We start from the raw sequence: 24105 nt of genomic DNA, 5'->3' as shown, positions 1-24105 counted from the left end.
GTGAAAAAAGGCTGCATTCTGTTTCAGAATCAGTGTTTCTATGTACATGAAAGTATCCTCATCCTTTAAAACAAGATTAGATTTTCAACTCGTTTTCTTCCTTATGGAAAAGCTGTCCTTCTCTTAATCATTCTTTGAATATACAGCATGCATAAATTACCTTTTCCTGCCAGGTAGTTCTCAAAGAATTCCTCCCGCTTTTCAGACGGCTTTTCTTCAAGTTCATTTAACATATTCATAAAGTGATAGAAAGAAACCAAATTATCTTTCGGATTTCTAATGACATAAATAACCTGTAAAAAATGTAAACAATGTTAAACATATCAAACACGAATTAATTCAAAACTCATATTGTATCCTTTTCATTTTAGAAAGCTTAATGATTTAAGCATGTTCCGTAGATAGTTTTCTGTCTCTTACAGGCCAAGTGCGCAAATGCTAACAGGACTGTCTCTACCCTAAATTCAAGTTTGATAAAACCACTTCCATTAAATGGGTATAACAGTAACTTCTGTCAGTTAGAGTGCTATGAAATAACAACAATTGTATGTTGAAAGAGAGTTATTTTATTACCAGGACATTTTTAGAAATAATCAATAGTAGTAGATCCTAAAAAGATGTATTTGTACGATTGTGCATTAACATTTCTGCCCAGGGATGTCCAAACCCAAATCTTTATAAAAGAAGTCAAAGGAAGTAGACTTCAACCAGGCAATTCCTTCTCCACCCAAAATTAGCACTTTGTACGCAGAAGAACAGGCAATTGAATTCCTTTAAACATTACAAAAGAGTATAATTTGCAAAATGAAAGTGTAGTTCCAGCAGGAAAACTGTTTTCCTAATTTCTCTTGGCCTGGGGGGTAGGTCTCAGCAAAATTATGTATATGCGGCCTGTGAATCTTGTAGAACTTTTGCAAATGTGGTCTGCCTCACCGAAGCTTATTATAGGCCGAAAACCTCCTGCAGAGGGTTTTTTGAGCTCTCTGCGTTCATGGGACAATGGTCTCCTAGGAACTCAAGGTGAAGTTCAGAGACCTAGGGCCTGATTTAGATCTTGGCAGACAGGTTACTCTGTCACAACGGTGATGGATATCCTGCCCGTCGAAATAATAAATCCCATTATTTCTATTGGGATTTATATTTTGGCGGACGGGATATCAGTCACTGTTGGGATGGAGTAACCCATCCACCAAGATCTGTATCAGGCCCTTAGACATACTTCTTAAAGGAGCAGTTAGCAGGTTTTTCAAGATTGTCATAAAGTGGGACCTGCATGCCCAACCGAATCTTCAGTAAACTTTGTAAGAGAGGGAGCAGAAATGTCTATGTCTGAAAATGAAGCTTAATGCATTCTTATGTAAATTTGAATACATCTATGTTTACACCTTTAGGAGAAAAGTCCAGACTGAGCTGATGTGTCAGAAAAAGTTTAATTGCCTTTTGTTGTGCAAACCTTCTAACCAAATGGAAGACAGTACAGGCATTTGGATTTGTGTAGGTTCCAAATTCAGTAAAATAAGTCTAAAGAGATACTTTAGAAAACATTTAACAGAAGAAACTGGAACTACTTAGGAGGATTAGTGTTTTTTTAGACCAAAAACAATGTAAAAATTAGGCCACCATGATTACAAGATCCTCACAGGAATGTGATGGAAGTGTTTAAAAGTAGAAGATATAACGAGGTGGTTATTTTAAAGAGATGAAATGGAAGTTAAAGTATGTAGCAAGCTTGATACGGTAATGCTGCAATTACTTACTGGTAATAGCATTATTCTGAGTCCTTCTCTCGCCCAGATGACTCAGAGTATTGACACACCTGTGCCTCCAATCACAATCTTTTCCCTTAGATAAAAATCCCTCCCTGCTCCACACTTCCTGTTCTGTACCAAAGCCCAAAGCACCACATAGTTGGACTTGCCGAAAAGGGCGGGAGGGAGGGCCTGAGTCATCAAGGTGAGAGAAGGACTCTTACCGTGCTAACTCAATAATTGAGATGTACCAAAGCCAAAAAGAGGCCAGGACAACTGCACAGAAAATGCAAACACAAGGCCATGCCACAGGCAAAAACAAAGGACAAAACAGAAGTCAGCACAGTGGAACTCAACAACTGCAACCACTGGATCTGAGAACAGCAAGGAGACTCAAAGGAAGAAAGAACCATCCCAAACAACAACCCAACAGAGTGCCAGCAAGAAACACCATGAATTCCAGCCATAGCACCAACAAGCCGCAAGGAGACCTCCCCAGGAATTCCAGGGGAGAAGTAAGTAAGTAAGTAAATATTTATTTGTACATGATTAATTAAAATCTTTACAAGTCGAATAAAAAACATTAAAAGGACAATTAAAAGTTGCAAAGAGAATTAACCAAAGGGTATTTAAAAGTTCTCTCTGTCCTGTGAGTTTGCCAAGTTGATTCAGATTAAAGTGTTGCATTGTTAAAATCAACAGTCCTCAAGCTCTCATGTATCTGTCTCCGGCCAGTTCAAAGAATTTTACGACCTGACAGTTTAGTTTTGTTTTGCTGGGATTGAAGCAAAGTTTGACTGCCTGTCTGCATGTCCGTATACCATAAGATTTGAATGAGTCTCGCAGGAATTTGCATCTCAGATCTTTCAGTTTGGGGCAGATGCACACTGCGTGGACAAGGTCTTCCTTTCCTGCTTTACACAGACGGCATTGTGGGTCAAGATTTTTCCTTATCGAGGGCGGTAAGTGAGGATATACCGGGATTACACCCAGACGCATTTTTAAAAATTTCTCTTTCATTCTTAAGTTCATGCCCACGTTGAGGTAAGCCTGTGGTTGCATTGGACCATAATCATTAAGGATTACCCAACAGTGTGCTTTTTTTGTCAGGGCCTCCTTGTCTTCAGTTGTAGAGATAAGTCTAACTACTTTTTTGGCTGTTTTTTTAAACGTCACGTGGTCTGTTGGAATGTCCCATAAGTTGGATAAGCCCAGCACTTCAAGAGAGTCAATTAAATACTTCCTCGCTGATGATTTTTGATGCTGAAGAGTCTCATCCCAGATGTTAGAATTTAGGGAATCATTGTTGGCGTTACGTATCTTGTGCCAGGCAGTGACGTATGCGCACCGTCTTTCTAAGGTTTGTTTCGCGATGCCAAATTCCAGTCGTATTTGTGCTGAGGAGACTTGTTTTGGCAAGTTAAAGATGAGCCTGTAAGAGTTTGATATGATTGTGTCCAGAAGAGTAGCGTCTTTTCCTTGAAGGGGTTCGCTCCCATAGGTGAATGTTGGTTGCAGTTTTGCGCGAAGTACTTGGAGAAGTGGGTAGAAGGTCAGATCTAGGAGTTTAGTTTTTAAGGATTTTAGGGCAAGGGAGGTTGCCATTCCCTTGCCTCGCAGGGAGTCCAGCTGGGGTTTGAAAGTGATCTTCGAGTCCAGTATTATGCCCAAGTATTTGTAAGTTGTTACGTTTTCCAATCGTTCTCCATTTATGTGCCAATTATATTCCCTTTTCTTTTTGTAGTTTACTGCCATAACCTTAGATTTATTGAAATTTATCTGCAGTGCATTTTTATTTGAAAAATCGTAGGTGGTGTTTAGTAGGTGCTGGAGACCAATGGGTGTCTGGCTGATGAGCACCAGGTCGTCTGCATACAGCAGGGTGGATAGTGTGGTCTTCCCTAGCTTTGGTGCGTGGCAGAATTTTTTGTCTAGTTCGCCGGGCAGGTCGGCTAGGAAGAGGTTGAATAGCATTGGAGCTAGGACACAGCCTTGTTTGAGGCCCTTTGTTGTTTTTATTGGTTTTGAAAGATGTGTGCCTGCACCAAGTTTCACTTTAATCCAGGTGTCAGAGTGTAGTGCTATCAGTACGTTTAAGAGATGAACAGGTATGCCCCATTTGGTCAGTTTTTGCCATAACATGTTGCGGTCTACATGATCGAACGCTGCAGTATAGTCGATGAAGGAGAGATATAAGGATTTATTGTTATCTCTTGCTGATTCCATCAGTAGAGTCAGGGCCGTGATGTTTGTAATTGTTCCTTGGCCCTGACGGAATCCGGTTTGGGTGTTCGGGATTACCGAGTTTGCGGCGGCCCATGAGGTTAATTCCTCTAGTATGTTCCCTGCGAAGTATTTAGCTTCTACGTCAATTAGCGCTATCAGACGGTAATTTTTTGGGTCTTTTTTGCTCGAATGTTTATGGATTGGACTGATTATTGAACCATGCCATGACTCTGGTAGAGTCTGATTAATTTTTGCGTAGTTGAATAAAGATGTTAACGCGACGCTCCAGAACTCTACGTCGTTTTTGAAAAGCATTGATGGTAAGCCATTGGGTCCAGGGGCTCCTGTTGGTCTTCCTTTCGCTATTTGTCTTCTGATGTCTTCAGTCCCAATCGTCGATGGCTGTGGATCTGAGACTGTTGAGGTGTCGGCGTCATTCTTTGAATCGTTCGCTTTCAAGATGAAAGTGCTGCGTTTGTTGTTTGTTTCTCTTTGGTGGTATCCTGGTACTACCTCCACGTCATCCGTGCTCAACCTCTTTAGCACTTCCTCTTTAGTTGTAGCCTCGCTATTAAAGTGACTGGCTAGATGGTTTATCCATGCTTCTTCTGTGATGTTAGAATCTATGCCACCATGGTCAGGATTTTTTATTTCCTTAATCATTCTCCAAAATTTAGAGCTGTTTTTTTGTTTCGCTTCGTGGAATAGTTTTGCCCACAGTTGATCGTTTTTATTTTTCTGTTTCTCCCATTTCTTCTGTTTTAGTGTTTTTTTAGCTTCCCTCAAGGTTGCCTGCATATCTTTGTTGTCCGGGTCTTGCCGTATCTTTCTCAGCGTGTGGTTTATTATTCGTTTTTGGATCTTCATGCCTGGAGAGAGTAATGTTTTATTTAGGTGTCCCTTGCCGTTTGGAGGCTTCTTTACTGGACCCTTAGATAATTTGTCTGCAACTTTTTGGGTGAAGTTTTGCCATTCTTTTGATGGTGTGTTCAGGCACTTTACTGTTTGAATGTATAAAGATTTTACGTCGAGACTTATTGTAGTGATGTTGTTGGAATTACATCGGAGTCGCCTTAGGTTTGATGTTGTGTCTATCTTTGGGCCGGTATATGGTTCTACGTTTAGTAGTGCTCTTGCTTTTATACAGATTTCTTGGGGGAGGTGGTCACTAAGGTTGTTGACCCCTATCCTGAATGTTGTTATCATTGGGAACATGTTTAAGGATGTAAAGGTGTAGTCGAGATGGGAGGTGTGATTGTTAGAATGAAATGTTGGGGCCGGTGGATTGTCGCCAGCAAATCGCCCGTTCAGTGCCCTTAGGTTGAGGTCTTCTAGCTGTCTCAATAGTTTTTTTGAGTTGGTTGTTGATTTATCTGTTTTAGCCATGCTTTGTCTTGGTACGCCCCACGTGGAGCTGAGTTCTTGCTGAATGTTATTATCGTGGTCTGTGTTGATGAGGAACATATTGAAGTCACCACCGACTATGATCTGGTCGGACTGGTCTCCTTCGGAGATTTTTTGCAGTACTTTTATCAGTTCATTTGCTGCTTTTCGTTTTTGTGTTGGATGAATATAAGTATTTATTATTATAACCTCTTGAGTATGTTGTTGCAGTGTTAGCTGGGTTTTTACCGTCAAGATACCGCTTGGGGGGGATATATAAAACTCTGTGGGTCTTATTGTTCCTATTGTGGCTATGGATGCCAAGATGGCAAGACCTCCTGATCTGCGTCCAAAGATAGAATTTTTGCTGGCAGGGAGAAAGCATGATGTAAACCCTTGAATTTTGAATGGTTCTTCCTCCCAAGTATCTTGGAGGAGCAGGAGGTCGAATCGGTTTAGGTACTGCAGGAATTCAGGGTCGTGTCTTTTACTTGCCAGGCCATTGATATTCCAAATACAAATTTTTATTTGTTTGACTTTTTCTGTGGTGCTCTCAGTGTTCAGACCCCTTTGTCAGTTTGGAATAGCTGTATTAATAGTTCGCTGGATCAATGGCAGCTTTTGGGTGAAGATTGGTAGGTTTTGGTCATTTTGTATGAGTTCCTGACCATTAACCGTTGTTGCCCCGGGTTTGGAATGTGCTGTCGGCGAAAAACTCCTTGCTCCTTTTAGCACTGAATTGGTCTTTTTTTCGCGCCGGTGATCTGGGCGGAAGTAAAAAAGGTGCCGGGTATCGAGGTTGTTCTACAAGTCGTAAGTCGATCCCCCAATTTTTAAAGATTATTTTTTCTTCCATTATCTTTTTCGCTGTCTCGGGAGTATTCCACGTTGTTTTTGTCATTTCTTGGTGGATGATGTCGTTACTGGGGATGAATTCAATTTGGAGCAGATCTGAAGAGTAAATGTTCTCTAGGGTTGTTATTGAGTGAAGGAGTTTAAGAATGTTACCCCTGTTTAATATGTCGTCCCTGCCGAGGGACGTGTATTCTGGCGCGAAGAGAATGACAGTGGAATTTGCTTGGTTGGTGATGTTTTTACAGTTTGGTTGGAGACTCGCGTAGCTGTTGTGACTGGAGTGGGGTTGCCGGCTTAGGCTGCTCACAGTTGGGCTGTTTATTTGGGTTCTTAATGTGTACTCGACTCTTGTTTCGGTTATGTTGCTATTAGTTGTGCTGTTTGATGGTTGAGTGAATTCTGTATTATTAATGAGCTTAGTTATAGACGTGGTTTTTTGTGTTGAATTAAACTTGACTGTGGGGTCGTCGATCTTTCTTGGTTCACAATTTTTTTGGTCAAGTAATTGGTTGTTTGTTTCCAGATGAAGTTTCTTGGCTGGGCTTCTGGTTGTCTTTTGGGCTGTGGCGTGAGGAGAGTTAATTAACTGCTCTTGTATTTTATCTTGATCCTCTTGTTGTGGTGTATGTAGGCATGGCTCCGTGTCCGTTGCTTCAGAGGAGCTTTTGCTGTCTTCTTGCTGTGGGTTGGACTGTTTTTTGGTGAAAAAGTTGACGTTTGATATGAGCTTTTTCCTCCCTTTCCTTTTTTTCCTTCGAATTTTGTTCTGTGCTTTGTTGTTCTTTGGTTTCAGATTAGTGGGGGTAGCTATTTGGATTACTGGTTCGACGCCTGGGACCTTTAGCTGGGTAGAAATCGATTCCCTGCTCTCTGCAGTTAGATTGGTGGCTGCTCCCGGGACCAGTGTTGGCTTGGGGTCCTGCGGTTTTTGTTTTGGAATTGATGCTGCACTACAATCTTGCGTTAGAGGAATTGATGGTTTTTGTTTTGGAATTGATGCTGCACTACAATCTTGCGTTAGAGGAATTGATGATTTTATTTCTCGCATCAGGTCCCCTAGCATTGATGGCATTGTGGCTAGTTTGTCTAATATCAATTCACAGGAGCATGGTTGGGAGGGTGACTTGATCGTGTAGGTCGCTTCTTGGCCCCTTTTTATGAGACCGTTTAGTTCATTTATCTTCCCCTCAATGCCTAGTATAGAAGTAGCTATTGATTGTAAGACAGTTAGCTGGGTGTCCATTTTTAGCGATTGGAACTCTAGTGCTTTGGCTGTTGTTTGCAAAGTATTTATGATTATAGGCCATGGGCTTTCAGCTAGTGGATTTAACGTGCTATTGCTGTTCCCCTGGCTTAATAAGGTGTTTGGTTCGTCGAATAAAGTATTGTACTCTGGCCTCAGGTTGTAAGAGGCGATAAGATCTTCCCATTCCTGCGTGGCCATGAATGTCATATCATTTTCCGCGGAGCAGGTCGTGGAGTTGAGGTCGCTGTAATGAGATAGAGAGCGACGCGTTTTTGAATTGGACTCGATTGTCCCGCTCTGGGCGCTTGTATGCCCCCCATGGTCTATTTTTGTTCTTATTGGGGGCTCTGTTTGCGTAGTGGTTATGTTGATCTGTTGGAGTTGTTGGTATTGTTCTTTTAGTAATGTTTCTTGCTTGGTGCTCAAGCTGTCCCGGTTTGTAAAGTTGGTTTGTTGCTCCGTTGAGGAATTTCTGTTTGTTTGTCGGGGTAACGCGTCTTGGATGTTCCAACTGTTTCCGTCCTTGCTGTCTACTGTCGTAGATGGGCTTTGCAGTTTCTTGTCCTGGTTCTCCTGGCTGTCCCAACTTTCCTGATGCGGTTTGTTGGTTTCAGTTGAGTGGAGTACCTCCCTTGAGATGGTATTTGGGGAGTTGGCTGTCACGGCGGGTCCGCCAGTTTCTGGTGTGGTCTCTCTTGTGCGATCGTCCGTGTCCTTGTCACGTGTGTTAGCCAAGCGTTGGTAGTTTCTTCTGATAGCTCCTTGGTCTACCTTTGGCGGTGACGTTGCCGGACTCCTCAGAACTGGCGATGTTTTTGAGACTGGTGGATCGTCTAGTATGGTGCTACTGCTCCCCTCTGTAGGCAGTAGGGCGTCATTTGTGTGACTGTCAGAACAGGTATAAGTAACTGCCTCGGGTAGGAGAGGAGTTTGCAGACCCTCTATGCATCCAGTCTTAGAGTAGATTGCTAAACCTGGATCTTTCAAGAAGGAAAATTTTGTGTATATCTTGGGTTGTTTAGTACATTTCCTTTTTGTTTCTGGTGTTTCTAGTGGTCTCTCTATAGAAATGAGCTCCTTTGATTCGCTAAGAGTTTTTAAAAATGACTTAGTCCTGATGAATGGGGGTTGCGATGTTGAGAGTGATGGGCCTAGTGCGGCGGCTGTTGGTAGTTCCGGGTCCGATTGTTGTTGGTAGGCCGTGACAGAACTCAGGTTGGTGAAGCTGGCCTTTGATGATATGTTGTCCTGTTCTGTCCTTTTGCCGTCTCCATTTGTGGATGAGGCTGGGGTTGGTGAGGCCGTTGGAACGCTCCTATCTGTCTTGACTGAGGTGTTTTGGGTGACCTCTTCAAACCCTTGAAGACCTTCTTGAAGCGGTTTGATGTGCAGATCAAGTGCTCTCTTTATCTTCTTGGACTTTGAGGGGGGATTCAGGTGGGGGTTGGGTAGCAGTTCCCTGACTCTACCAGATCTCATCTTTGTTGTCTTGAAGGCCTGTTATCTCGGAGGCCTAGTTTAGAGTAGTTAAGTTAGATTGGAATGAGATTGGAATGAGATGGATAAAGCTGGGTGGGTGTGTAGATAGTTAGATAATGTGCAGAAGGGGTGCACACAATCAGACCCTCAAACCCCTGACCCCCAGGTCCGTGTCCGGGTTGTTTGCTGTTTCCGGGAAGCAAGTAGACGCCTGGCGTCGTCTGTGGCGAGGGAGAGGTAACTTGAGGACAGGCGCTGGCAGTCCCCTCAGGGTGGGGTCAAGGCGGGACGCTAAACACTAGGCACAACACTGGACAACACTGGACACGACAAGCAACAAACAGCAAGGCAGCGTCAGGAGATTACTCCTTACCACATCCCGTTGTGTCCCACTGTCTCCTGCTGCGTCAGCTGTGCCGTTTGCCAGTCCTCTGACCCGTATTCTCCCGTGTCCTCCCGTGCGTGCGCGCCTCACCTCGCCTTAGCTCACTCGCTCACTCGCTCACTCGGCACCGCTGTTGGCCGGGTTCAGTCCGGCGATGAATCAGTGGTCCTGTCGTTCCGTTTCTTTTCTTTTCTTTTTGCGGCGTCGGCTTGCTGGTTCAAGTTTCAGGTTTTTGGCTCGGACCACGAGGAGGGGGCTTGAGAGGGAGGGGTGCTGGTCGATGTGACTTAGAGAAGCACGCTAACAGCTTGCACCTCTCACTGCGCCCCTCTCATCTCCTCTGATCACTTGACGTTATTTCTGCTGATTTCTGCTGTCCTGCGAGGACTCTATGCTGCTCCTCTCAGATCGCGGCAGTGTTTGGGGGTGGTGAAACAAGGTAGCACCTCCTGTGCCTGCAACCTCCGTCCTCCGTCCGCATCAGTCACTGTAATGCAGGCGGAGACGTTGCAGCTGTAACGCCAGCTCTGTTTGCACAATTTTAAACACCCATTTAGTCTCTTAAGGGCGGTGCCGAGGTGGAGCAGAGAGCAAGCGAGCCGGAGCTACAGGAGCCGGAGCTACGGGAGCGGGGAGCGGGGAGGGGGGGGCAGATTGAACTGCTGCACCAGCCTGCTCAACCCAACCCAACCCGACCCGACCCGGCCCAACCCACCTGTGTCTCTCTTGCTCTCCGCCGAGTCGTCACGGCTCCGCTGCACCCGGCTCCACAGCTCCACAGCTTCGCTCAACTACTGCACTGGCAGTCCGCGGGAAGCAGGGAAGCTCCTCCTCCTCCTCCTCCTCCTCCGCGGGTCCGTGTGATCGCGATGAGAAAGTACCTGCACTGCCTTATATATGTAAGAGTCGTTCAGTGACTGAAGCCAAGCAGCTTCTGCGGTGGCCTTGAAGCAGTATGGGGTGTGTGTACGTGAAAAAAAAGGGGAGAAGACAAGCTGCATTAGGCGAGCAGAAACCACCTACTAAAGGACCGAGTGAAAGGCAAATCCCCCTTGGATGGAGCCACAGGTAAAAACAAAGCAGAAGATACCAGGAACTCTGCCACCTGGGGCAGAAAGGCCAGAACTGCCTTCCGCACAAACTATGAAGGAACAGACACCACCACAGTAAAACGAGGACCCAGACAAAAACACCAGAAGAAACACAATGAGCTAGCTAAGAACCAATGAAGTCACCGGGGGCACAAAGCAGAAACACTGTTCATTGCACCAGAAAAGTGACAGGACTCAGACCCAGCATGAACCACCCAGGAAAACGCAGGGAAACAAAGAGGAAGGACCTGTCGCCGAGCACACAAAGCCAAAAAAAACGACATTTAATGCACAGCATAAGATAACCATCTGGACACCCACACAGAACAAGAGACAGAGGCCAACAGACCCTGCAACAGCAAGTCTCCCCCGGAAGGGGATCAGAAGCCAGAAAAGCCTGGCAGGAGGAAACCAGCATCCAAGGCCAAAGGAGGGAAGCAAACAGCAGGCCCACAGGCCAAAATTCTTCCAGGCAACGGAATGCAGAGAAACAACGGCCACACTGCAAGCAGGAAAAGAGATGTACCACCAGTCCTGGCCCGTAGAAGATGCTCCAGTCTGGATACACTTCAATGTGGATGATGAGCAAGTGAATGCAGAGACAACATCATGCAAGAATGCAACTGCAGAAGCTGCAGTCCATGGATATGACATCCCATATGACACACCTAGGGAGCATGCCAACAAGCCAGGGTGCCACAGGGCAGCATAGGAACCCGCAGTAAAAGGGTCCACAGCACCAATACAGCAGCCACCCAGAAGAAACATTAGAGCCAGGGAATACATAGACAATACAATCCGACCATCTAGCCTGGGACATCTGACAACCTCACCCGTCCTGCACAACCTCCCCAAAGAGCAAGCCAAAGAAGCCCTGGGAACAAACGCAGAGGCGACAACATCTCCATTAGGCCACCATCCACCATGCGAACCACATGATTCGAAGGCAAAAAAGCCCCAGGAAGGAACGTAGACTAGCCAACAAAAGGGGCCAAGAAGAAACAATCGGGCCAGAAAGTGGCATCAATGTCACCCTCCCATCCTAATGCACAGGGGAAGCAGGAGACAAGGATCATCACCACACCATTGGGGGTGAAACCTCACCACTGAATATCCACAAGAAAGCCATGCAACAGCCCACAACTAACATTGTTGAACACAACAGCGACCCTGGAAGAAGCACAGCTCCCCACAGAGACACAGAGGTGGCAAAAAGCAGAGAAGGGTGCCAATAGTAGGCGCAAGGACCGCCAACAGTCCCGGAATGGACAACTCGCCAGGCAACACAGGACCCACAGGAATGGACACAGCTGAAGAAACAAAACTGGACCAACCACACCTAAGTCCATAAATCATAGGCAAAGAAAACTAGGCGAGCGCTGCGGCAGCAACACGGCCAGAACTCCAACCGTCTACAGTAAAATAAATCCAACACTCTAGCTAGGGCACCACAAGCCGCCGAAAATATATGGATGTTGCCAAGGAAGGCACCGGACATCAAGGCATGATGACACCAAGACTGAACACACAAGACCACCCAAAGAGTCCAAGACCTGCACCACTAGGCAACAAGGACCCTCGTTAGCAAAACAAAAGGAGCACAAGGACAAACCACAGATAGACTGCTTAAGTATAGCATAGCAGGCTGGGGGATACCAAAATTGTGCTGTGTATCCCCCCATGCTGCAAGCAGAAACAACTCCAGGCCCGCTATAAGCACAAGGAAGACGACCAACAATTGACTAGCTGACAGGAAATGACTAAGCAGGGAGAGCCAGTACAGACACCAACCACAAAGAGGCTCCAACAGCATCTTGCCACCAAAAGTAGAAGACCATGCCAGAGAGGCACAGCTCCAGGATATCTCTGAGAAGGGGCAGACAGGTTAGAGGAAGGACGACTGAGGGGACCAGCATCCACACCACTGACGAGCCTTAAAAAACACCTATACAAGTGCAACAGCAAGTGTGGCAGAGTGACCCCCAAATACAAAAAGGCAGCACCAACCACAGAAACTGGGTGGGAGAGAGGAGCAAATACAGTCAGGGACTATTGTTGCGCCAGGCAAAGAAACGTATTGAAGAATGTTGAGCATACCCGAAGAAAGCCATTCCCGGCCCACAAGCCAGCCTAGACAAACACGTTCAGAGTAGACACAGCTATCACCCCACTGGGTACACCACAGGAGACACCAGAACCATGCCGCTGCCGCAGGTACAGAGGCTCTGCAAAGCAACAAGTGCATGCCAAGGCTACAAGAAAGATGCACCCAACCACTCCAGACAGAGGAATGCACCGCAGACCACCAGCAGGGAGAAAAATTGGGGAAAAAGCATCCCCGTAAAAAAGGAAAAGTCTGACACATTGCGTGCAGATGTCCCATGTGCCCCAGAAAATGGACCAGCCCAAGACGTGCCGACAACGTACCAGGACAAAGGCAAAGAGGCCCACATGGCAATGCAGGGGAAGACCAGTGCATGACCGAACACACAAACAGAAAAAGGAGCAGCAGCACTGCACAGTACACCGCAGGACACACCGGCAAGCTAACTGCACCACACAAGACGGCCGCACCATAGACCCTAAGGAGGAAGCATGCCGAAAGGAGCAGTGGCAACACACATCCCTGCCGGAAGCATGCATCCAGGAAGAAGGCACCATCCGAGCTAAACGCCCCCTCATGGCCCACAGGCCAGTCAACAGCAGCTGACCGTACACAGTCAGAGCAGAGCCTGTCAGGCAACTAAGAAGTGCCAGAGCCCGGGGCCCCCGAGGTGGGCCCTGTAGAAAAACAGAATCCAGAGGAGACACCATCTCCCCTGCAACAAGCACACACCCACACGCTGGCTGGGAGCATGCACCGCATACCTGTGTCAGTGGCATGAAAAGGAACCAGGGAGGAGCCCTGATCTGCTGCACCATCAGCATACATGCTCCCCACTCCCTTATCTAAAACACTGGCTCCCACGGCATGCCACAGAACAAATCACAGAAACCAGTCACCACCGTCACAATTGCGATTGTAGGCACAGGGGCCTCAATGAGTGAGTCATCACGGCAGAAGGGACAATAATGTAATGCTGAATTTGTTATAAATTAGGAGATTATGGAGGGAAACAGGGTGGCTGATATTAGAATGTTCTACCTTTCCGAAAAGAATACGTGCCAGCTATGCTGGCTCCTGATTCAGTGTTTGACAGTAGGTCATTTTGTACTAAATGTTCTAATTGCACAAGAAGTGGGGGACTCTGGACTAACCAGAGTTCTATGATGTGTAAATCATGGAAGGGGTAGGTCAGTCCCTGGCCCAGATAGCAGCAACAAAGAAGCAGGAAGGATGTTAAGAGAGGGTTAACAGACACGTCATTTAGTTGTAGTTTTGGGAGTGTGTACTCCTTCTATATTGATGCTTGCAACCCCAGGGCTTGAAAACGGGCATGAATTTTTCCTGTTTCTAATTCTAGAAGCTGGTTGTTTATTTTTGTTATTAACCAATATTGATTGAGTTTCCATACAAGCTTCCACACAAAATATTAATTTAGCAGAAGCTCTTTCATGTGTTTCTATATCTTTTATCAACACCAAATTATGTATATACGTAATCGGTTTTATTCCCAGGTGGCAGTGAAATTGAAGATCCCCCCCAAGCAATTAGCTGTCAACTTATTGTAAAATTAGTTAATTGCTTGTCAGAGTCACCTGAAGCAGCACAGTGATTTCTATCATCCACAATTCTGCTACTCAGCGTACCAGTTCTGTTTCATTTTGCTTCCGAGTTATCTATTTTACTGAGCAGATTTAGGGACTCATTAAATTGTCGGTCAGAAAGGCTCTGAACAGCAGTCAGATCCTCCTGAACTGTGTCGGAACCTATACTTCTGACCGAGTTGGAAACATTTCTGACAGACCGATTACGATGGAAAGGTAACCGTTCGGTCAGCCCGAATCGGTCCGACCGGCATTCAGAGACTCCGGGTCGGTCTAAGCCAAATCACACAGCTCTATGGATAGTGTTTCCAACCTATGGATTACGATGTCGGATTCAGACAGCCTTTCCAACTCCGTCTGTCCGACATGAAAAGGCTGTTATAAACTGGATTGGGGGCCCCTAGCAGGCCCCCCTTCACCATGGGGACTCCGGTTAGGGGCCGTGGGGGTACCCAAGGGACCACCTTTCAAACCATGCACGGTGTGACAGGCACCATGGGGTGCCTCCGACAGGGTGCATGGTTTTCCACAACCACCCCTTTTTTCAATGGGAGCCTGAGTTGTTGGTCAGAACACAGGCTCCCATTGAAGTCAACTGGAGACTTTCCAAGCTGCGTTCAGAAGCATCGTAATTGGTCTTTCGGACTTGCCGAACGTGAGTTAGTCTAAACGGATTCCGACAGGAAGTTGGTCGGTTTGCTTTCCGACTGACATCGTAATGAGGCCCATTATATTAAAGAGTTGTACATGCATTCAGAAGGCTTTTGGACCATATGGAAAAGCATTGCCATTTTGATACCATTCTTTAGAGTTGTGGGATTTTCAACAAAATGGTGGCTAATATTTATCCTGTATTACACCACACTAGGGATGAGTGCACCAAATAATCTTTCTGTTTTGGGCAGGAGGAAGACATCTGACATTTTCATTATCTGTTTGATTAAGGACTGCAAGCCATTGAGAAAGCTTGCTGAATCAATTTTGCAGCAGTTCAACAAAAGTTTGCAAACATGAAACACACAAAGGTGGATGTGAGGAATGCTTGCGTTTGTTCAGACCATTGGCAATTGCTAGAGTCAGCATCTCAACCCATGATTCTTTAGCTCATGGAACTGTCACATGACACAGTGTTTCAGGTGACAATGTCAGCCATACATTTTGATGTTAGCAGTTTAACTGCTTTGAAATTTTGAAAGAAAGCACACGCCGATACCTCATAAAGATGGCCTTGCTGACTTTGTAACAGGTATTTGCTCGAACAAGGGACATCCTTATTTTTCTATGCAACCTTTCCTGTGAAATGCACCTATGCTGATGTTGTGTATTATTATGGGCTTCATTGTGATATAGAAGGATTATCTGAAGTTGTTTATGGAGCAACCTAAGGTTGTGATCATTGACATGAATGAATGGGAAACGTGTATGTGAAAAGTAACATAAAATATTGTAAAGTGATCCTTAAGAGAAGTAATCTCAGTACTTTTGGCCCTGAAGAAGCGGAGCTTTCGCATAAAACGTGCAGGCTGCTTACATGCAAAAATGAACTGCTAACATCAAAATGGATGCCTGACATTGTCCCACGAAAGACTATCATGTGACTATCAACAAAGACACCATAAGTTGGCTAATGTTATAGAATCATTTTACTTATAATATTTGTACTTTAATGGTTAATGTGCAATTGTCTGTGAGATATAATGTATGGAATAATAATTTTTTTTTATGATATTTATTGAGGCAATAGAATGTTTTGATGTTTAACTTTTCAGACTTTATAATGTATCCTCCTTGATTCATTTGTAATACATCCAGGAAACTGTGACCAGTGGGATTTTCTGGTCTTTATCGCGTTGAGCACAGCAGGGCAATGAGGAGACTTAAAATCCCACATTGATCCTGAAATGTGTTAGCTCTCCCACTCAGGACTTAAAGCCCTCTTCAGCCAGGCTCAAATACTAATACTAAACAGACTGAACCAAAATAAACAATTATTCCAAAAAGGATACCTGCCTTGAAAAAATATCGAGTTTGTAATATTGACTGACACAATTATCGAGTTGTAAATATCATGACACAGAAATATCAACAGCAAAAATTTCGTGGACAAGAATATCGATTTTAGGGTACATAATTTTGATTTTTAAAACATATAGAAGTCAACACTATTTTTGCATTTTTAGTAGTAATAATTTTATTTTAATTACATTTTGCGTTATTTAGTTCTGTAGGAGGTTGTCGGTTTATAGGGAAACAGGATGGAAAGTAATTAAATTATATTAAATTAATGATTATTTGTGAATTAATATAATTTAATTAATTGATAAATAATTATTGTAATTGTGTAATTTTTCGGTGCCGGTTGGGGGGTTTATAGGGGTAAAGGGTGAGAAGTAATTTATTTTTAATTAGTTGATAATTAATAATAAAAATTGATAATCAATTTTGTTAATTGTTTAATTAATTTTTTTGGGTGTGGGTTTTGCATTTATAGGGGTAAAATGAGGGAAGTAATTTATATTTAATTAATTAATAATTAGTTGTTAATTAATATTAATTCATTGATAGTAACATATGGAAATTGTGTAATTTATGTTAAGTGCAGGTTGTTGTGTTTATAGGGGAAAAGGGCGGGAAGTTTATTTTCAATTAATTAGTAAATAGCTATAACTTAATATTAATTATTTGATGATTAATTATGTTTATTGTTTAATTACCTTTTTGTGTGGGGTTTTGGTTTTAAAGGGGAAAAGGGTGGAAAGTTAATTCATTTGTTTTTTAATTAATAATATTTGTTTAATGAAAAATGAATTATGTTAATTGTGTAAATAATTTTCTTTTAGGCTGTAGATGTGGGTTGTGAGGTTTCTGGTGCTATACGGTTCAGAAGTAAATAAACTAAATATGTGTAGTCATTAATGTTTTTGTTAATAAATCCTTTCTAAATAAAAAAAATGTATTTGTATGAAAATCATTTTTTACTTTTTTTAATTTAATTAAATATTTGAAGGTATTTGTGATATGTATTTAACATTATTATATGTTTTTATTTTAAAATTGTTTTAATATTAAATATATTTCTGTTTTAATTTTCAACATATTAATATTGCTTGATTTTCTTTGTTTTTAAAATATTTTTATTTTGATGATAATATTTTGTTTGTTTTTAATTTTGAACTGATTGGAGTGGGAATCGTGATTTTTACCCCTCTGCTATCCAGCACTTTCCCTACTGTTGCACTCATTGGAGTGGGAATAGTAATTTTTATCCCTTCGCAATCCAACACTTTCCCTACTGTTGTACTGACTGGAGTGGGAATAGTACATTTTATCCCTCCACTATCCAACAATTTCCCTACGATTGCACTCACTGAAGTGGAAATAGTAATTTTTATCCCTCTGCTATCCAACACTTTCCCTACTGTTGCACACTTTGGAGTGGGAATAGTAATTTTTGCCCCTCCACAATGTAACACTTTCCATACTGTTGTACTAACTGGAGTGGGAACAGTAAATTTGATCCCTCCGCTATCCAACACTTTCCCTACTGTTCCACTCAGTGGAGTGAGAATTGTAATTTTTAGCCCTCTATAATCCAACACTTTCCCTACTGTTGTACTGACTGGAGTCGGAAAAGTTCATTTATTTCCTCCCCAATTCAATACTTTCTCTAGTGTTACACTCAGTGGAGTGGGAATAGTAAATTTTACCCTCCTGCTCTTTAACAGTTTTCCTGGTGTTGTATTGGCTGGAATAGGTGCAGAGAATATTACGTATGTGCAATCTACTACTTTTAGTACTGTTGCATTTATTGGTTGGAATTTTGTAAATTTTATTTTTATCATGTTCTACTTTTTATTTTTTGCGCTAAGTGAGAGTAGTTAATTTTTAATATATTTACTTTAATAGTTTGTGAAGTTTTATTTAAACTGTAGTGGGAATAGTAAGTGTATTAAATAATATAATTTATTTTTATTGTTGTAATTTACATTATTATGTTTTGTTTATTTTACATTATAATATTTTAAATTATTAATATTTCTATTTGAAAAATAATTTTTCCTAAATGTAAATGTTTTTAAATAGTTAAGGGGCCGATTCCGATCCTGGAAAAAATTTCCCCGAACGAATCGTATCCGGATTTTTTACTGTACGAATTGTACAAGTAGCGTACAAACTGCCAAGTACGATTCGCATGGGAAAAAGTCCATACGAATCGCATTGGGAAAATTTCCCCACATGTCCTCGGGTTGGAAAATGTGTCCGACACATCCCCAGACGATTTACCCTATGAATCGGGAAAATGAAGTCCGACCGCGCAAGTACGATCAGTCCCGTCCTTTCGATTTTACAACCGTATGGAAAAACACCGTACGGACCGACCTCTTATAGCAACCATGGAGATATGTGCTCGCATACGCGCCGAACACCCCACCCCAGACCCCGTATGTATGCGCAGAACACCCCCCCAGCCCTTGTATGTATGCGCCGAACAACCCCCTCAGCCCCTGCATGTACGCGCCAAACGCCCCCCAGCCGAGGATGTACGCGCCGAACCCCCACCAGTGTATGTACGGAGCGTACCCCCACCCGTGTATGAATGGAGCGTACCCACACCCCACCAGTGTATGTACGGAGCGTACCCCCACCCGTGTATGTATGGAGCATACCCACACCCCACCAGTGTATGTACGGAGCGTACCCCCACCCGTGTATGTACAGAGCGTACCCCCACCAGTGTATGTACGGACCGTACCCCCACCCGTGTATGAATGGAGCGTACCAACACCCCACCAGTGTATGTACGGAGCGTACCCACACCCGTGTATGATTGGAGCGTACCCACACCCCACCAGTGTATGTACGGAGCGTACCCACACCCCACCAGTGTATGTACGGAGCGTACCCCCACCCGTGTATGAATGGAGCGTACCAACACCCCACCAGTGTATGTACGGAGCGTACCAACACCCGTGTATGATTGGAGCGTACCCACACCCCACCAGTGTATGTACGGAGCGTACCCCCACCCATGTATGTACGGAGCGTACCCCCACCAGTGTATGTACGGAGCGTGCCCCCACCGGTGTATGAATGGAGCATACCAACACCCCACCAGTGTATGTACGGAGCATACCCACACCCGTGTATGATTGGAGCGTACCCACACCCCACCAGTGTATGTACGGAGCATACCCCCACCCGTGTATGTGCGGAGTGTACCCCCACCCGTGTATGCATGGAGCGTACCAACTCCCCACCAGTGTATGTACGGAGTGTACCCACACCCGTGTATGATTGGAGCATACCCACACCCCACCAGTGTATGTACGGAGCATACCCCCACCCGTGTATGTACGGTGCGTACCCCCACCCGTGTTTGATTGGAGCTTACCAACACCCCACCAGTGTATGTACGGAGCGTACCCACACCCGTCTATGATTGGAGCGTACCCACACCCCACCAGTGTATGTACGGAGCGTACCCCCACCCGTGTATGTACGGAGCGTACCCCCACCTGTGTATGCATGGAGCGTACCAACTCCCCACCCGTGTATGTAGAGAGCGTACCCCCACCTGTGTATGTACGGAGCGTACACCCAGCCCCCCCTGTATGTACGGTGCGAAACACCACCACCGATGGACGGTGCGGAACAACACCCTGCCCGTGTCTGTACGCACCCTACCCCAGGCCCCTACACCAGCACCCTCACCCAACATCGCGCATGTATGAGTCGTACTAAGCCATAGCAAAGGACAGCACTGTACAACAACATGGCCCATGTACGCACTGTACAGACGCCAAAAACACTCGTACTGAACCAGGACAAACCAAAACAACACAAGGAGAGTCAATTTGATGCACACAACACCACAAAACATGTCCAACAAGCCCACATACATCCTATACACTGATCTGCAACTGCCAAACAGCTAAACAGAGGCCCAAAACACAACCACTCCTTGTAACACACCCACCCAAAGTTCAAACACAGCCACACCCACAAATGGACCAATAAAAAGGCCCAACACACTCAAACCATGATCCTTTGCAACAGATCCTCTACTGCCAGACCACAGAGACAACGCACTGCAGCATACTACATCCATCAATACACCTTACACTTGCACTCCTTCACACAACCACCATCACAAACACCCCCTCATCACATTCACACACACACACCTTCACAGCCACACTCACACACCCACAGCCATCCACACCAACACCCCCACAACCATCCACACCCACACTCCACACCATGCCCACTAACAAGAATCCAAAGTTCACAAAGGAGGAGCTGGAGGTCCTTGTCGACGAAATCGTCAGAGTCGAGCCACAGCTCTTTTGAACATTGGTCAGACGGACCAGCATATCCGAAAAATCAGCCATGTGGGAGAGGATTGTCAATTCTGTGTATGCTGTTGAGTCCACCAGAAGGACCAGGCATGAGTGCCAAGCCAGGTGGTACGATCTGCGGAGGACGGTCCGCCGCAAAATGACGGACGATCACAACCAGGGGAACATCACTGGAGGAGGGCCGCCCCGCAAATGGGTACAATACCATCCCTGGGAGGAGAAGGTGATGGCCACGCTGCCGCCGGTGGGAGTAGACGGACTAGAAGGAGTCCGAGAGCCTGGTGAGTACACAAACAACTCACCTCACATGGGGGGAACGCCATACACAACCAAAATACCAATCATGCACGCAACCCCCCCAAAGCCAGCACCGGACACAACCACACTCCAAAAACACACACATGCCACTAGCGCCTCCATGCCCCATGCCCCAAGCAAGGCCATACCAAGTCACAGGCCACACAAAACACCAACACAAGACAGGATGTCCCCGATGCCGGGAGGGTGGGCCTCAAAAATAACATAGAGCAACTCTGAAGCACACAACAATGCCCTCACCCATATGGCCTAGGGCACAGCCATACAAACAGTGTGTCCCCACACAGTACTGTGTTGCCTGCAAATGGTGGCCGCGTTGCAGGATGACATGTCTATGAAGGCACAATTTGCACATAACAGCAGCTAATGAAGACGCATCACTCTGAAAGAGTGTCAGCACACACCGCCACAGCAGCAGCGCAGACTCAGACACTCCGCCCAATGGGTGCCCGGAGATAAGAAACAAACCCACATGAACAAGCCAATGGCCTTTGAAAGACCTGCAAACTGTGTGTGCCCAGGAAGCTGGGCTGAGGTGACAGAGGGTGACACACAGAGGGAGGGAGAGGGGGAGAGAGAGGGAGGGAGACAGAGGTGGACACAGGGAGACAGACAGAGGGAGGGAGGAGGGTGACAGAGGGAGGGAGAAAGGGAGACAGAGGGAGACGGATGGAGGGAGGAGGCTGAGAGAGGGAGGGAGAAAGGGAGACAGAGGGAGACGGACAGAGGGAGGAGGCTGACAGAGGGATGGAGAAAGGGAGACAGAGGGAGACGGACAGAGGGAGGAGGCTGACAGGGGGATGGAGAAAGGGAGACAGAGGGAGACGGACAGAGGGAGGAGGCTGACAGAGGAAGGGAGAAAGGGAGACAGAGGGAGACGGACAGAGGGAGGAGGCTGACAGAGGGAGGGAGAAAGGGAGACAGAGGGAGATGTACAGAGGGAGGAGACTGACAGAGGGAGGGAGAAAGGGAGACAGAGGGAGATGGACAGAGGGAGGAGGCTGACAGAGGGAGGGAGAAAGGGAGACAGAGGGAGACGGACAGAGGGAGGAGGCTGACAGAGGAAGGGAGAAAGGGAGACAGAGAGAGACGGACAGAGGGAGGAGGCTGACAGAGGGAGGGAGAAAGGGAGACAGAGGGAGACGGACAGAGGGAGGAGGCTGACAGAGGGAGGGCGAAAGGGAGACAGAGGGAGACGGACAGAGGGAGGAGGCTGACAGAGGGAGGGAGAAAGGGAGACAGAGGGAGACGGACAGAGGGAGGAGGCTGAGAGAGGGAGGGACAAAGGGAGACAGAGGGAGACGGAAAGAGGGAGGAGGCTGACAGAGGGAGTGAGAAAGGGAGACAGAGGGAGACGGACAGAGGGAGGAGGCTGACAGAGGGAGGGAGAAAGGGAGACAGAGGGAAACGGACAGAGGGAGGAGGCTGACAGAGGGAGGGAGAAAGGGAGACAGAGGGAGACGGACAGAGGGAGGAGGCTGACAGAGGGAGGGAAAAAGGGAGACAGAGGGAGACGGACAGAGGGAGGAGGCTGACAGAGGGAGGGAGAAAGGGAGACAGAGGGAGACGGACAGAGGGAGGAGGCTGACAGAGGGAGGGAGAAAGGGAGACAGAGGGAGACGGACAGAGGGAGGAGGTTGACAGAGGGAGACAGACAGAGGGAGGAGGCTGACAGAGGGAGGGAGAAAGGGAGACAGAGGGAGACCAAATCACCCTTGGGTGGTGTGGCCATGTCCGCTCGTCAGCAGGTGGACTGTGTGCATGTAGACAAGGTTTGGCAGTGCGTGAACCCCCCCTTTAACCTTTGAAAAACACTGGGCCATGTGTCAATCTGTGCACAAGCACATCCCTGCTGCAGGCACAAACCTAACCTTACACCCAGTATACCCACCCACTGTGTTTGTCAGAACCCTGTCACAAATGCTTAAGTTACCTACCAGCATTCTCAAATAGCATGGAAAAAACACCATTTGGCCACATACAGTGCAACACGTAAGGCGGCTCTCCATGGCTTGCTACGCCCGCTCACTACACTGCTGACTGCGTTCCAAAAAGATGCATCAACTAAGATTGTGTCACACATTGGTAAAGTGTCGAAAGCTGTGGCCAAGGGACATACCCATGCACAAGTGCACTGTGAGAGGAATGCAAGCCAAATCCAACCACCCAGAGGAACTGTGCCAACGCAAAAATGAATGAAACATGGATGTCGCATGTAACACAATTAACATTGTCTCTCTCACACACAGGTCAACGTCGTCGATCTCCCCCAACACTGGGGGGGAAGACTCACAGGACCAGGCTCTGCGTGAAGAGGACCCCACCGGCAGCGACGACTCTCACCACTCCATGGATGACCCAGACCAACCTGGCCCCTCTGGTGTCCACCCACCTGCAGCACCTGCGTCAGGTACAACTGTGCCAACCACCACCCCCATTCCTGCCACATCCCAGGAGACACCCAGGAGCCCTGCCCGCACACAACAACACAGCCAGTCTGTCCAGGAGGGACAAGCTTCTCCGGGCACCCAGGAGGAGGCAGGCGACACCGCAAATGCCATCCCTCAGGGGTCCCGGAGACCCGATGTGCCCACAACGGCAGGCCAGGCGCAAGTGGGCAGGGGTGGTGGGAGTGGAGGACGGCGGAGGTGCGAACCTGACCAGTTGGCTCAGGAAACGGTAATGTCACATGTCAGCAACATCCTGGACACATACCGGCGTGACGCCAGGGGCATGGTCCAGATTGCGTCCACCCTCACAGACATCAAGGGGACCCTCGAGGAGATGAAGACCCTGCAGGCCGAGCAACATGCCTGTCAACAGCGACACCAAGGACGGATGGAGGCAAGACAGGCTGAGCTCATGGCGGTGCAAACGGACATGACCCGTGTACTCCGTCGGATTGCTGAAAACATGGGCAACCCTCCCTGTGCCACCAGGCGAAGAACATCACCACCCACAGGGAGGGATCAGGAGGAGGAGGATTCATCTGACGGAGCATCACAAGCATCGTCACGGCCTGCTTCTGAGGGTCCCCGCAGGAAGGTGGGTCATCCACGCAAAAGACTGTGAGAGTCAGCGGAACAGCACCATCTCCCAGGTCACCTGGCCTGGCACCTGGCCCTCTGGCCCAACAGCAGCACATCAGCAAATTACATTCTCTGCCACATGGCCTTGCTGGTCACTGTCTGACCAATGTTGACAAAGACTGTGGCATAGACTCTGATGACTTCCAATGGCAAGGATACTAACTCCCCCTGTGAACTTTGGATTCTACACTCCCGCCAAGCACCTCTTGTCATCCCCC

At 46.4% G+C, this 24105-nt stretch overlaps 1 pseudogene across 1 annotated transcript in view; it reads right to left on the bottom strand.

The window, feature by feature from the left end:
• LOC146817863 (amine sulfotransferase-like) overlaps positions 1-24105 on the bottom strand; it is a 251311-nt pseudogene that overhangs the window by 38352 nt on the left and 188854 nt on the right. The window contains exon 3 of the transcript XR_014962854.1: positions 161-293. The product of XR_014962854.1 is annotated as an amine sulfotransferase-like (transcript). The remainder of the gene's footprint in view (positions 1-160; positions 294-24105) is intronic.

The sequence above is a fragment of the Triturus cristatus genome, chromosome 6 (assembly GCF_964204655.1).
Source record: "Triturus cristatus chromosome 6, aTriCri1.1, whole genome shotgun sequence".
Lineage (NCBI taxonomy): Eukaryota > Metazoa > Chordata > Amphibia > Caudata > Salamandridae > Triturus > Triturus cristatus.
The sequence above is the reverse complement of the archived record's forward strand: the minus strand, read 5'-3'. Positions and strand labels throughout refer to the sequence as shown.